This window comes from Phascolarctos cinereus, unplaced genomic scaffold (genome assembly GCF_003287225.1).
Source record: "Phascolarctos cinereus isolate Bilbo 61053 unplaced genomic scaffold, phaCin_HiC Scaffold_5;HRSCAF=322, whole genome shotgun sequence".
Lineage (NCBI taxonomy): Eukaryota > Metazoa > Chordata > Mammalia > Diprotodontia > Phascolarctidae > Phascolarctos > Phascolarctos cinereus.
The window spans coordinates 131,431,717-131,444,092 of NW_027555958.1; positions in this window are offsets into that span (position 1 = coordinate 131,431,717).

Here is a 12,376-nt window from a genome sequence, read left to right on the forward strand (position 1 = left end):
CTGTTTGGTCATGAATTCTTCTGTTCTCCATAGATCTGATAGGTAAACTATTCCTTGTTCTCCCAGTTTACTTATGGTATCAGCCTTTATATCTAAGTCATGAACCCATTTTGACTTTATTTTGGTATATGGTGTGAGATTTGGGTCTATGCCTAGTTTCTGCCATACTCTTTTCCAGTTTTCCCAGCAGTTTTTTTCAAAGAGTGGGTTCTTATCCCAGAAGCTGGGGTCTTTGGGTTTATCAAATAATAGATTACTATAGTCATTGACTACTGTGTCTTGCATATTTAACCTATTCCACTGATCCACCTCCCTATTTCTTAGCCAGTACCAAGCAGTTTTGATGATTGCTGCTTTATAATACAATTTAAGATCTGGAATTGCTAGGCCACCTTCCCCTGCATTTCTTTTCATTAGTTCCTTTGATATTCTGGACCTTTTGTTTTTCCAAATGAATCTTGTTATTATTTTTTCTAACTCTATAAAATAATTTTTGGTAGTTTGATTGGTATGGCACTGAATAAGTAAATTAGCTTAGGTAGGATTGTCATTTTTATTATATTAGCTCGGCCTACCCATGAGCAACTGATGTTTTTCCAATTATTTAGATCTGATTTTATTTGTGTGAAAAGTGTTTTGTAATTGTGTTCATAGAGTTCCTGGGTTTGTTTCAGGAGGTAGACTCCTAAATATTTTATAATGTCTACAGTAAGTTTAAATGGGATTTCTCTTTCTATCTCTTGCTGTTGGGCTTTGTTGGTAATATATAGAAATGCTGATGATTTATGTGGGTTTATTTTATAGCCTGCAACTTTGCTAAAGTTGTTTATTATTTCAAGTAGTTTTTTACTTGATTCTCTAGGATTCTCTAAGTATATCATCATGTCATCTGCAAAGAGTGATAGCTTTGTTTCTTCTTTGCCTATTCTAATGCCTTCAATTTCTTTTTTTCTCTTATTGCTAAAGCTAAGGTTTCCAGTACAATATTGAATAACAGTGGTGATAATGGACATCCTTGTTTCACCCCATCTTATTGGAAATGCTTCTAGCCTGTCCCCATTACATATAATGCTTGCTGAAGGTTTTAGATAATGCTATTTATTATTTTAAGGAAGACTCCATTTATACCTATGCTTTCTAGTGTTTTTAATAGGAATGGGTGTTGTATTTTATCAAAAGCTTTTTCTGCATCTATTGAGATGATCATGTGGTTTCTGTTGGTTTTGTTGTTGATATGCTCAATGATGCTGATAGTTTTCCTAATATTGAACCAACCCTGCATTCCTGGTATAAATCCTACCTGGTCATAGTGTATTATTCTTGTGATAAGTTGCTGCAATCTACTTGCTAGTATTTTGTTTAAAATTTTTGCATCTATATTCATTAGAGAAATTGGTCTATAATTTTCTTTCTCTATTTTGACTCTTCCTGGTTTAGGTATCAACACCATATTTGTATCATAAAAAGAATTTGGTAAGACTCCTTCTTCACCTATTTTCCCAAATAGTCTATATAGTATTGGAATTAATTGTTCTTTAAATGTTTGATAGAATTCACATGTAAATCCATCTGGCCCTGGAGATTTTTTCCTAGGGAGTTCATCAATGGCTTGTTCAATTTCTTTTTCTGAGATGGGGTTATTTAAGTATTTTACTTCCTCTTCGTTAATCTGGGCAATTTATATTTTTGTAAATATGTATCCATTTCACTAAGATTGTCAAATTTGTTGGCATATAGTTGGGCAAAATAATTCCTAATTATTGTTTTAATTTCCTCTTCCTTGGTGGTAGCTTCCCCTTTTCATTCTTGATACTAGTAATTTGGTTTTCTTCTTTCTTTTTTTAATTAAATTAACCAAAGGCTTATCTATTTTATTGTTTTTTCATAAAACCAGCTCTTAGTTTTATTTATTAGTTCAATAGTTTTCTTAATTTCAATTTTATTAATTTTTCCTTTGGTTTTCAATATTTCTAATTTGGTGTTTAGTTGAGGATTTTTAATTTGTTCTTTTTCTAGTTTTTTTAGTTGTATGCCCAATTCATTAATCTCCTCTTTTTCTATTTTATTTATGTAAGCATTTAGAGATATAAAACTTCCCCTAAGAACTGCTTTCACTGCATCCCATAGGTTTTGGTATGTTGTCTCATTATTGTCATTCTCTTGAATGAAATTATTGATTGTTTCTATGATTTGTTGTTTGACCCAATCATTTTTTAGGATTAGATTATTTAGTTTCCAATTATTTTTTAGTCTATCTTTCCATGGCCCTTTATTACATATAATTTTTATTGCATCATGATCTGAAAAGGATGCATTTAATATTTCTGCCTTTCTGCATTGGATTGTGAGGTTTTTATGCCCTAGTACATGGTCAATTTTTGTGTATGTGCCATGTACTGCCGAGAAAAAAGTATATTCCTTTCTATCCCCATTCAGTTTTCTCCAGAGGTCTATCATACCTAACTTTTCTAATGTTCTATTCACCTCCTTAACTTCTTTCTTGTTTATTTTGTGGTTAGACTTATCTAGTGCAGAGGGGGAGGTTCAGGTCCCCACTAGTATAGTTTTGCTGTCTATTTCTTCCTGTAACTCCCTGAACTTCTCCTGTAAGAATTTGGATGCTATACCATTTGGTGCATATATGTTTAGTAATGATATTACTTCATTGTCTATGGTGCCTTTTAGCAGGATGTAGTTTCCTTCCTTATCTCTTTTGATTAGATCTATTTTTGCTTTTGCTTTGTCTGAGATCAGGATTGCTACCCCTGCTTTTTTACTTCAGCTGACATAATATATTCTGCTCCAGCCTTTTACCTTTACCCTGTATGTGTCACTCTTTTTCAAATGTGTTTCCTGTAAACAACATATTGTAGGATTATGGTTTTTAATCCATTCTGCAATCCGTTTCTTTTATGGGAGAGTTCATCCCATTCACATTCACAGTTATGATTACTATCTGTGTCTTTTTCTCCATCCTTTCCCCCTATTTATGCTTTTCTTTCTCCTTTTTCCTTTCCCCCTTCACTAGTGTTTTGCTTTTGACCACCGCCTCCTTCAGTCCCTCCCCTTTTATTATCCCTTTCCCTTTTCTTCCCCTTTAGTCTTACTGCTTCTTCCCTCCCTTCTTTCCCCTCCCTTTTCTTTCCCCCTCCCTTTTCTTTCCCCTTTTCCCTCCTACTGCCTATAGGGCAAGTTAGATTTCTATACCTAACTGATTATATTATGCCCTTCTTGAGCCAAATCTGATGAGAGTAAGGTTCAAACAATGCTCCCCCCCCTTCTTTCCCTCTGCTGTAATAGGATTTTGTGTCTTTTCCTGTAATGTAATTTACCCTTGTCTGCCTCCTCCTTTCTCAGTACATTTTCTAAGATCAGATTGATCCACTTATTTGGATCCATTTAACCCACTTGATTAGATTTTTTTTTATCATTACATCAAAGTCAACTAATATCCACCCTCTTTATGTATACTCCTTTAACAAGGTGTAATAACAATACAGTTCTCAAGGGTTGCAAGTCTCATATTCCCTTGTAGGGGTTTAAACAGCCCCCCCCTTATTAACAACATATTGTATCTTCTGTCCCATTTACCTTTTTAAGTCCTTCTTGAGTCCTGTACTTGAAGATCAAATTTTTTGTTGAGCTCTGGTCTTTTTATCAGGAAAGTTTGGAAGTCTCCTATTTCGTTGAATATCCACCTCCTCCCTTGAAAAATGATGCTCATTTTTGCTGGGTAATTGATCCTTGGCTGCATTCCAAGCTCCTTTGCCTTATGGAATATCATGTTCCATGCCCTGCGGTCTTTTAATGTAGAAGCTGCAAGGTCCTGTGTAATCCTGACTGTGGTTCCATGATATTTAAATTGTTTCTTTCTGGCTGCTTGCAGCACCTTCTCTTTCATCTGGTAATTTTGGAAGTTTGCTATCATATTCCTTGGCATTGTCAATTTGGGATCTCTTTCAGGTGGTGATTGGTGAATTCTTTCTATGGTTATTTTCCCTTCTGGTTCTAGGACTTCAGGGCAGTTTTCCTTTATGATTTCCTGAAAGATACTATCCAGGCTCTTTTTTTCATCATGATTTTCAGGTAGTCCAATAATTTTTAAATTGTCTCTCCTGAGTCAGTTTTCCAGGTCGGTTATTCTACTGATGAGGTATTTTATATTTTCATCTATTTTTTCATTTTTTTGTTTCTGTTTGACTGATTCTTGCTCTCTCATAGAGACATTAGTTTCCATTTGTCCAATTCTAGTTTTTAACAAATTGTTTTCTTCTGTTAGTTTTTATACTTCCTTCTTCAACTGGCCAGTTGTGTTTTTTAGGGACTTGTTTCTTCAGTATACTCTTGTGTTAGTTTTTGTACTTCCTTCTTCAGTTGGCCAATTGTGTTTTTTAGGGACTTGTTTTCTTCAGTGTATTTTTTTTCCAATTGGCCAATTGTATTTTTGAAGGACTCTTCTACCTCTCTCATTTGACTATTAAAATCCTTCTTGAGCTCTTCTAAGAAGTCTTTTTGGGCTTCAGACCAGTTCATATTCCTTTTTGTTGTTGCAGATGTGGGTTTGTTGACAATGTTGTCCTCTTCAGAATTTCTGTCTTGATCTTCACTCTTCTCATAATATGAATCTGTGCTATGTTACTTTTTACTCATGGTGTTTCTTTATTCCCTGGCCTTTAAAGAGATTGAGCTCTCCTGCTGGGGAACAGAGGGCACTGACCCAAGCTTCTTGTGTTGGGAGCCTAGGTCTTGGTCACTGGCTTTGTGTGCTGGGGCCTCTTAAGTTGGCAGTTGGAGGCTGTAGGGTTCTGGCAGCTTACCTCATGTTGGGCTGGAATCAGCAAGGCTGGAACTTTCAGGCAATTCTAGGTTGCCTGCTTTTCCTTTCCTTTAGCTTTCTTCAGCTCCTTTTAGATGGTGCTGCAGGGTGTTTATCTGCCTGGGGCCCCCTGCAGTGTTGTCTCCCTCATTTCTGCTAATGCACTGGGAGATTCCTTTGTGGTAGAGTGCTGAGGCACCTGGTGGTTTTCTCAGCTGGTTTCCACTGGTTCCCCTGCCCTCACTGAGTCCTTGGGAGGTCCAGGTGTTGGTGTTTGCCTGCTCTACCACCTGGGCTTCAGGATTTCTTCACAATTGGAGGATGCAGGGCTCCTGACAGCTCACCTGGTGTTGGGTTGGAATCTCTAAGCCCGTGACTTTAGGAAGCCTTTAGCTTGTTTTCTTCACCTCCTTTCAGATGAATGCTGCAGGGTACTTATCTGCCTGGGGCCCCTTGTAGTTCTGCCTCCCTTATTTTTGCTGAGGCACTGGGAGACCTGTTTGCTGGGCTGCTGCACTGCTGCTCCTCATCTTTCTTCTACTTCAGGTGTTCCAAGGTTTTTTTTACTGGAGTGATATTTTCTGGGTTTTCTGAGGTTGATAGGGGAGAGTGAGAGCGACCACCTTTTCACTCTGCCATCTTGGCTCCCGGAAGTGGAAGTCGACTTTGTCTTTTGACAACAGAAAAGGGATAAAGACACTGTGGTAAAGAAATATTTAACTTTACCATGCAATCTCCTCTATTCAGTATAAAATAGAAACTTATGCAAGCCAGAGAATTATGGGAAGCTATAAGCTTGATCTCACATGCCCTAGCAACACATCCCAGCCTAGAATCTCTACCCTTCAGGCCTCTCTCCACAATAATGGAAACAGAAAAGTCGCTACAATTATGTAATTTATTTGAATACCAATAGCACAAATACCTATGATATATTACCCCCCCCGTCATAAGATTGCCTCAAAAAGTGCCGTCAAACACCGTCAGTTTTAACTTTTTTAACTTCCTTAGATGGACCTTAGGTGAACTGAAATTTGTATCTAATATTCCTCATAGCAAGGAGAAACATGCTGCAGAGACAGACTTTACAGTAAAATTACAAAACTTTTGCTTAAATTAGTAGCTATTTTCTAAAAATGGTTGGTACATCTTTCAGAATGAACTCTTTGAATATTTGAAGGGTTGTCATGTAGAAAAGGGATTGGATTTATCCTATATTAGCCCCAGGGGTTGGAAGCTACAGCTAAGTAGTTTTGATCCACTATATAAAAAGAATTGCCCAAACATTACAGCTGTCCAGAAATGAAATGGGTTGCCATATGAGTTCTCCATCCCTGGAATTTCTCAAGTGGAAGTTGGATGACATCACAGTGATATTAACAGAGGGATAACATGTTTCAAACAAGATTAGACTAGATTACTTCAAAGGTCCATCCTGACTATTCTAAAATATATCGAACTATTTAAAAACAAAATGGAAACAGAAAAATCAATATGGTTTTTAAATGGAGACTTTTAATTTGCATTTACTAGGACAATCATAAGGATAATATCAATTTTATATATAGTATTTGTCAATGAAGAGAAGCCTTTTACATAACTTATCTAATTATAACAACAACTCTACAGTGTAGTCAGGGTGGCATAATTGTTTGCATTTTACAGGAAAGTAAACTAAGTTTCAGGAGAATCAGTAACCTTCCCAATATTAAATGCTTAGGAAGCTTAGAACTAGATGTCAGGTCTATTTACCTACCTAGCATTGATTTCTAATCTTGTGCCCCTTCTTCATTAAGCTGGAAAGGATTTCAAGAGGTCATATGGCCCAAGTACTTGACATAAACAGTCATGTTGTTATTTTTTTAAAGCAACTAACTGTCCATTATAGAACATAATCTAATAGGTGACTCTCTAACCTGTCAGTAGTAATGAGAGTTACCACTCGTTTGTCAGACTCCTGCAAAGCAGGTTCTCTCTTAGCAAACAAAGAACAGACATGTTGTTCTGTTTTAGGTTAATGTTAATCATCACAGCTGCATTGGTAATTCAGTTACTCAGCATAGACATTGTAAACTACTTGAAAAGAAACCATCTGGTGCGCAGTTGTGGAACCAAAACCAATTAAAACATTTAAATTGCATTTTGTTTTTCATTTTTAATCTATAAAAATAAATTTAGCAAGTTCCAATTAGTGGCTTCATTTTTCTCTATTAGTCTATACCATATGTAGATCTCCTGGGTAGTTTGTGAATCAAAGAAAGGTACACACAATATTGAAATTATATTGTGATATCAGTTTAACTAAGAGACATAAAGTATTCTATATACACACAGAGAATCATTAAGTATACAAAACAGGAATTCAACACATTAAGACAGAAGACAGAATTCTATGTTTAATTGTTTTCTTATCTTTAATCAATCTCTAACCTTAGCTTAGCACAATGCCTGGAACATAGTAGGTACTTAATAAATGCTTATTGACTAACAGACCTAGACAGAATTGATTTGTAATGAAAAACCTATCATCTGATTACCTACTCACTGGTGACCTGGACTCCACCTCCTTGATCCCTTAACTCTGTTTGGTCACCTTTTGTCTCATCTTTCTAGAACTTATGCCTCTACCCTACTTCCCTGGACCATTTGGAGTATAACTCCCCTCTTCTTTCCAGCTTCCCCATATTTGTTGACATTTTTCATTAGAGTATAGTTCCTTGAGGGCAAGGACTACCTTGCTGATTTCTATTTGTACCTTCCACACATAGCAAAGTGCATGGTATGTAATCAATGCTTAATAATTCTTCATCTAACTATCTAACAAAATATATTTAATATTACATATCTTCAAGCAAAATACACATAGCCAGGTGGCACACTGGTTAGAATGATAGTCCCGGAGTTAGAAAAACTTGAGTTCAAATCTTGCCTCAGAACTTACTGGCTATTTGACTTCTGTTTGCCTCAGTTTCTTCAACTATTACAAGGGGATAAGAGTAACACTTACCTCCCAGGACTGTTTGAGGATCAAATAAGATAATATTTGTAAAGCACTTAGCAAAGTACCTAGCACATAGTGGTACTATATAACTCTATTAGTAGTAGTATTAGCCTACAAATCAAATACTTCACATTTTAAGCAAATTAACTGCAGACCCACTCAAAGAAAATTTTCTTACAATTGATTTAAAATAATCTTTCTAATGTTTTCACTTAGAGGAATCTAGTTCAAGGAAGACCAATAAAATAAAATTCTTCCTCTGCCTTATAGGAGCATTTTATTTATCTGAACTTGCATATTATTGAATTTTCAACTTGTAGTAAAGAAGCTTATGATCCTAAAATGTTTGAAAACCTCAATCAATAAAGCCTAATTCAGTGGCTGCTATAATATTGATGAAGCTAGACAGAATAATCATATTATCAGTACCTAGTAAACACAAAGGAAATAAATAGCAGCATCTCTTTTCCTGACTGCATTGACTGTGACAGTTTTGTGCCTTCCCTGAGTTGTGTCCTTTAATTGAAGACACATGTGAGGCCAAAAACCTGTAAAGTTCATGCAGGAACCAAGACAGATGTTCATGTGCACATGGTTAGCATCATAGGTTCCTCCCTTTAGGATCATGACTTACCCTGAAGCTGCTTCTGTTCCCTCTAGCCCCACACAGTGAAATACAAAGAAATGCATTCCCATTGAGAAAACCCATTCTTCCTCAGTTCAGAAAAGATATTAACTGCTACAGTGAGTCAGAAATACAGAGGGGGAGAATGAGACAGAAACAGGGAGAGGCCATCTACTTTAAACAAGGCGAAGTGAGGATTCCTAGGTAATCAGGTTCTGATAGGCTTGTGATCATACCTTCAGTCTTCTCTAACAAAGTTTCCACTGAATTTGGAAGAAGATGAAGATAACTGGGTCAAGATAGTCAGTAGAGTTCCCTGCTTCTTGTTGACTTTAATAGTTTTAACTGTACATAATGCTTTCTACAGTAGATGGAGTTTTGGCTCTAATAATCAGTTACAGATAATATAACTGTCTCTCTGCAAAGCACATTTGCAACTTCTAGAGCTGGGCACCACCCTCTGGCTATGCCTGCCCTGAAAAGTCAGAAGGTTCTGATGACTGTTATTGACAAATCAAAAGTGTCCAGTGTCTGTGGAAAATTTATAAACAAAGAAACATTCTTTTTGTTTTGTGAAAGCCCAAAGATTATCTACAACTACCACTGAAAAAGTTCAGTCTTTGAGGTCTACATAACTTGGAAAAACTTTAAGTCAAGGTAGCAGGTTGAAATGATCTTATTAATGGCATATGACAGCATTTATTCTCATGATAAATTATAGAGATAAAATACTTTTATATTTTCCTTTTTATTTGAAAATCACTTTTATTTGAAAATAACAAATTGAGAGGAGATAGAAAATAATTATAGTATCATAGAGCTTTAGAGCTGGCAGGAACCCTTCAGGGATCATGGAGTCCAACCCCATCATTCTACAGATGAGGAACTGAGGCCAAGAAAGATTAAGTTACTTACTCAAGGTCTCATAGGTAGTAAATGGCAATTTTCTTTCAGATTTGAATGAAGGCCCTTTGACTCTAAATCCATCACTCTTTCCACCATACCACACTATTTATTAAATAACACCAACCCATGTAAAATCAAAGAATGGAATTGATACAAGATGTTATTATGTCATCTATGCCTTAACTTTCCCAAAATTATGATGCACAGAAGAGAATATTATGAATATTTTATTCAACAGAGACAAGCTAGGGAAAGAATTGCACAACATACTTGTAAGGTACTCACTGAATATAACTTCATCATCTGGCCTCAGATCTGACTACCTCTCTAAGATAATTGCAAAGATGATACCTTTCATTTCCACAGCATTTAGAATACCCAATAATATTTCTGTAGCCTGCTTTCCTACCAAGATAATAAACTAAAACTATGATCTTACCATTGCCTCTGGTCAGCTTTCAAGGATAACAGAGGTGAAAAGGAGGAGATTAAGACAAGTTTCCGCAATGGAGGAAACAAAATGAGAGTATCAGATCAGAAACCACTAACAGACATTTAAATCCAGAGGTATTCTTTAGGTAAGGTGGGACCTAGAAAGCATCTGATTCAAAAGGTGGCATCAATCCTCAGGTTGTTCTCAGAGTAACTACTGAACAGTCTTCCTCTAGTCTCAGCTGATAAGGAATACAGAGCTCTGATGTATTAATCCTTTGACTGATGCTTTCCTGATCACTGCATCCAACAATTGGACATGATCTCACTTTCTTGGATTGAGGGGCTACATCTAATCCAGAAGTTCCCAAACTTTCTCACTTCATGGCACACATTCTGTTTTATTTTTCAAAAACCATCATTATTCCTAATGAGGTGTACTGACACATAGTAGGCACCTAATAAGTGCTTATTGACTGACTGACTGACTTTTGGGCACTATACAACTTCTTGAATATGGAAATCATTTTGGATGCCACCTCCCTTATTTCCTGTTCCACATTAATTTTCATGCAGTACTTCCTTTTTTTTAATCACAGCCATTGGCAAAAATCCAGCCTTTCAAAGACATGCCTGCATAAGCAAAAAAGGTCAAAATACAAATAAACAAAGACATATCTCAAATATTTGAGAACATCATTAAAAGAAATGTAGTTTGATCAAAAGTTGAAATTACGAATTACTTTGAGCTAGTAGTTCATGAAGTGTTTGACAGATATTAAACATCACTGCTTCATTTGAGAATTTAAAATATCCCACACTGCAGCATCACTGAGAATGGTAGTACTGAAAGAAATTATAGAGATCATCTAGTACAATACCTTCATTTTACAGATGAGGAAACTGAGACCCAAAGAACTTGGCTTATCCTGATTCCTATTCAGGACATCTCAGTGGCACAATTGATAAGAGTGTCAGGCCTGGATTCAGGAAGACTTGAGTTCAAATCTGGCCTCAGATGCTTACTAGCCATGCGATCCTGTTTGCCTCAGTTTCCTCATTTGTAAAAATGAGCTAGATAAAAAAATGGCAAACCACTCCAGTATCTTTGCCAAGAAAACTCCAAATGGAGTCACAAAAAATCATACATGACTGAAACTATCAAACAACAACATCATTCCTATCCAGCCATTTCTTGCCTATTCCTATTACTTAACCACGCATGAGAGTAAAGCACTGGTTCTAAAGTCAGAGGACCTGGGTTTAAATCATATGCTCTGGGACTTATTTCCCATGTGACCTTAGGCAAGTCCCTTGTCCAAGGGACTTGGACCTCAGTTTCTTTATCTCTAAAAGGAGGGGACAGACTTGATGTCCTCTAAGGTCTTTTCCAACTTTACATCTATGGACTTATGAACATTTCTACTCATTTAAGCTACTAAAAATTATTATGCACAAGAAAAAAGCATTTTTCTTAATATTTATAATTCTAAATATAGGAGCTTAGATTTTAGATTATATAACTGCATGATATAACCTGACCTAGACTCAAACACCATCATAAACCATCTTTTAAAAGTGTTCCTAATTTTTTTCATCCATTGCTTCATTTGTCAAATTACTAGAATTTCCCTCTGAGATACTCTGGGAAGAGGCAGGACAGGTAGGAAGAGGCCTGGTGGAGTTGGGATTAATTTCAATTGAAGAAGTAGCCCAACATCCAACAAAGTTTCTGATGATGTGATTTTCTCTCCCTAAGAACACAAACCCCCCTAACAAATAAATATTCTTTGCTTTAGAGTGGAAGGGATGTCAGAAGTCATCTAGTGCTATGTACTGACAAACAATTCACTCTACCTTTAACTATGAAACTTCACCACCACTGTAATAAATATTACATGTTTATTTCCAGAACTCAAAATCTGCTTCTGAATTAAAGTTTTATTGTTCATTTTCCTTTCCACTCAATTTCTCTCTTCCTAACTTTCCTGTTACTGTTGAGACACCATCATCGACCCAGAACCCCAGGCTCATAATGTAAGTGTTACTCTCATCTCCTAGACTCAATCTCACCTTTCCCCCATATCCAGTCTGTTGCCAAATCCTACCATTGACAACATCTCTTGTACATCCCCCCTTTCTCCTCTGACATTGCATCACCCTGGTGCAAGCCCTCATCATGTCATGCCTGGACTATTATAATAACCTTCTGGTTGGTCTACTTGCCCTAAGTCTCTCCCAACTCCAGGCCATTATCTATTCAATTGCTAAAGAAATCTTCCAAAAGCACCATCCTAAAGGCCAGGTCACTACCTACATCCCTCAACAAATTCAGTGACTCTCTATTACCTCTAGGATCAAATATAAAATCTTCTGTCTTTTAAAGTCCTTCATAACTGACCCCTCCTGACCTTTCCAATCATCTTATACCTTACTCACTTTCACTTACCCTAAGATCTAACAACACAGGACTTCTTGCTGTTCTTTACCCAAGTCACTCCACGTCTCCAGATTCCAGGTATTTTCACTGGCTGTTTCCATGCCTGGAATTCTTTCCATCCTCAGCTCCATCCCCTGACTTTCATCATTTCCTTTA